Source organism: Lycium ferocissimum, chromosome 10 (assembly GCF_029784015.1).
Source record: "Lycium ferocissimum isolate CSIRO_LF1 chromosome 10, AGI_CSIRO_Lferr_CH_V1, whole genome shotgun sequence".
In the NCBI taxonomy this organism is placed as follows: domain Eukaryota; kingdom Viridiplantae; phylum Streptophyta; class Magnoliopsida; order Solanales; family Solanaceae; genus Lycium; species Lycium ferocissimum.
This window is the reverse complement of record NC_081351.1, coordinates 66,085,547-66,089,895: the sequence shown is the minus strand read 5'-3', so window position 1 is coordinate 66,089,895 and position 4,349 is coordinate 66,085,547.

Sequence of the window (4,349 nt, the reverse complement as noted above, 5' to 3'; positions counted from 1 at the left end):
AATTTGACTTTGAAGAGTTGGAGTCCATTTTCATTTAGAGACACAAGGGAACATCGGGTGACAAGAGAAAATGCAAGGAGATTTCGACGGGGTTGTGTAAGGAATAAGCTTAGAGAGATGCACGAATGATCTAAAGATTTCTAATGGAAGGAGAGAGAGAGAGACAAGGAAGTAGTTAAAATGGCCTATGAGACACTTTAGAGAAGGTACAATAAGAGGGAACGGGTCGGTTCATGAGAACGGCAATGATTTGGTGAAATGTGTATGAATTTAATCAGCACATTTTACAGTTTAATCACATATATGAGTACCGAAAAGATTACTAACCTGAGTCTATGGGAACAGATCCCTAAACACACTTCTTGATAAAAAAAAAAAGATAACTTTGAAATGTGCGACATTACTTGTGCTTAATCTCTCTTGGTTTTGTCATGCACGCATACTTGTAATAGTATAAGAGTGAGTTAGACATAGCCAAAAAACACTTACCAGCCTAATACCTTTCTTAATTACAAGAGATTCTTTTGAGTTTAAGAGACTCGGTTCTTGATTTTGGCACCACTTGACTCAGGAAGAGAGTTTCCCTTTTGTTACCAACTGCTTACATGCTCCAGTGAAGGCTTTAAGAGAAGAGATATATCAGTTTGAGATGAGAGCTGGTCACTCCCAACCAATTAAATTATCACCATCCTTTCACTCTTCTCCTCCCTATGGATGGTATCACTGATTGGTAGTAGGAACCTAAATAAGTTTGGGTCCTTTACTTTTGAAAAAAGGGTGAATCAGGTTCCTTTTGGCCTATGAGGGTAGAACTTCCCTTTTCTTTTCTGGTGATCCTTTATTTTGAGGATTGTTTCTTCCGTTTTAGCTTTACTTAACACATACTTCTCGTTTCTCTGAATAGACTTGATCCTTTCTTTGCATGCCTCCTTGCAGTGACTAGCTTGCCTACAGTGCATGTACAGCCCATTTTCAGTTGAGGAGACAAAGTTGTATGGGTTGTAGGATGTTTCTTCTTCTTCAAAACCAAGCCCCTTTTTACCACTTCCCTTACTTTTGTACACGGTTGTGATCACATCAGAGGACCAGGTCCATTTGAGAGCCTTGTCAAGATCAAGCTTGGTCCTTTCCTAGTCCACTTTCAGTAGTCTATTTTTCTCTGTTTCAGTAATGGGCCTTTGTCTTGTTGCCTTTAGCTCATTTTCAAGCTCCTGAGAAGTTTCACTTGCTTCACTTCTTTCTTTGGGAAAGAATTCAACCCCTTCTCTCGATTGCCTCTCCAAGGAGATGTTCTGTTGACTTGTCTCACAGATCAGTTCCTTCACTCCTCCAACGGGTAAGCACAGGTTGTTCTCTCCTTGCTCCTCCTCTTTGTCATCACTCCTCGTATCAGAATCCGCCATGAGAGCAAATATTGATTCATATTTACATGCTTCATCTTCGATGGCCATCATTGACGTGTCTCCAAGATCATTTTCATCTTCTGGTTCACTAGAGGAATCTTCCCATGTAGCAAGCTCTTGCTTTACCAGCTCGTCAGCAACTTTTCTCCTTCTGAATCTCCTGTCGGGAACCTGGTTCCTCCTAGCAGTCCTGTCATAACTCTCTTGCTTGTTTTGAGGACAATCTTTCATGAAGTGACCAGGTTTCCCACACTTATGACAACAGTTGTCATTTCCTCTGAAGTTTCTGCTGGAGCTTCCAGACTTGAGGATTCCATTGTTTCTCTTGATTATCTTTTGAAATCTCCATGTGAGATAAGCCATTTCAGATTCGTCATCACTTGAATCTCCTCTTCCCGCTTTGAGAACCAGATTTCTTTCTTTCTTAGCTTCATCCCTTTTTATTCAACATCTTCAACTCATATGTCTTAAGGTTTTTGATGAGCTCATCAACAGTCAACGTGCTGAGATCTTTGGCTTCAAAGATGGAATTTACCTTGTTATCCAAGGAATCATGTAGCACACCAAGCAACTTTCTTACCAGTTTGGTGGTTGTGATGATTTCGCCCAGAGAATGAAACTCCTTTATGATAGAGGTGAATCTAGTGTGTATATCATAAATAGATTTTCCCTCTTTCATTTTGAACATTTCATACTCTGTGGTGAGCATGTCTACCTTAGACTACTTCACTTGTGCTGTTCCTTCATAGCCAGTTTGAAGGGCTTCCCATATCTCCTTGGAAATTGTGCACGATGAGATTTGGTTATACTCATCTACTCCTATTCCACAGATAAGGATCTTTTTAGCTTTAAAGTTCTTCTCAACAGCTTTCCTGTCTGCCTCGGAGTATTCTTTTCTGGTTTTTTGGGTGGTTTTTACACCCCCTTCATCATGATTCATGGGAATATGAGGGCCATCACAAATGATGTCCTATAACTCTGAGTCTTCAGCCATGATGAAATCGTGCATCCTAGTCTTCCACCACCCATAGTATTGTCTATTAAATCTAGATGGCCTTGTGAAAGACTGTCCTTCTTCCATATTTGGTGGCGCTGCCATTTTACAGATTCTTTCTAAGTATTAACCTTTTAGAAAGAACTTGCTCTGATACCAATTGTTGTAGGTTGTGCGCTCACCAAACAAAGATATGAAGGACCTGGTTGAGCACCAATTCCCTTATGCAATGTAGTAAGTAAAGGACACAGGATGTTACTGTGGAAAACTCCTTGCTCAAGGGATTAAAAACCACGATCTACCCCAATAGGATTTCAACTCCACTACAGGAGCAACTTCAGGTTACAACTCTATCATAAGCTAGGAATTAACTCTCATAATCCCTCACTCTTACAATAATGCTTATGCAACCTAGGAACTAACCCCGTAGTCCCTGCACCCTTGCAATACTCCGATTGCAAGCACTTCCACTTGACTACTGTAGCCAAGGACCACTAAAGTTGACTACTTCTAGTCGAACCAACTAATACACCTTAGACTACACACTAGCCAAGGATACCACTTAATAGATTAAAAGGTAAATTGCCTAACAACTACTAAGAATATGATATACCTAAAACAACTTCCTTTTTGGGAAGAGTAGATTTACAATTTAAAGAACATGAAATAAAGCTTAAAACAATCTAATAGAATAGAGTATCTTGATCTTTGAAAACGAGTCCTTCGGATGTGATTAGCTTTGTTGAACACTTAGAGAGTCTTGTGACGGCTGCACCTTTTGGGTGAGTTTTAGGTTTTCCAAGTGATGCCCAATATGTTACAACATGTTGTATATATAGTGGGAAGCATGTGGGATGGATGGAGACTGTTGACACCTAATTTTTTACCTCTGATAACTTTTATTTAATTATTAGGAGTCCCCGAACTGCAGACGGAGTAGACTATGCATTTCATAAATTAAAAGTAATTTTACAAAATTGTCCCAGTGACATTTTGTCATTGTATTTGGCGAAACATCGACTAGAGAACAACCGCATATCATTTTTACATTTTTCGTATACTTTCAAGAAATACAAGAATGTTTAAACATTTTTCGTATATTTTCGAGAAATACAAGAATGTTTATTTATTCTTCTCAAAGGAGAAATTAATTACAAGTTATTTATTTTAAGCAATTACAACTTATCATTAAGTATTCTACTCCAACAACATCAAGGGACTCGAATTAATTGAGTAAAATGATAAGTGCATTTCAATTTTATTAAATTAAGCGTCTAAATTAGAGTTTCACTATTTTCGGGGAGTTTGGCTTAGTTTTAATTAAAGAAATTTGAACTAAATGAAAGCACTTTTATTTTATAATTGAAGTACTTAAAATTATCCCAAAATACCATGTCTCTACCACGTATATACACATGTATATCCGAATGATATGCATGATGTTTATATACGCATGTACAGGCCCAAATTTCCCCTTATTTTAAGTTTGGCCGCGTCCAGCCCAATAAGGCCGACCCGGCCCACATAACGTTACATATGTATACGTTGCCATTCATCCCAAATGACCCCTTAAGGGGTATTCTCTCATTCAGCTAGGGTTTCTAATACCCTAGTTGTGCCGCCATCGTTTCCCTCCTCTCTCTCCTCGCCACACCAGCCAAATTTGGTAAAACCACAGAGCCACTAATCTTGTGACAGACCTGGTGTGGCCTTTTGCGGCAACGAATTAATGAGGCCATCCTTGATCAGTCCTCTCTATACTAAACACCGCCCAGACAAGGTATAAACCCTCTCCTTTTGCATTTTTCTTTAATTTTCTTGGTCAAACTTCTGAGAAATCTTAATCATTTTTGTTGCTTTGTGAGTTCAAATACTTAACCCTCATTGGTCGAATCCTAATCGATCCGGATAGAGTGAGAAAGGACCAAATCAAGTCCTTTATTTGTTCTTTA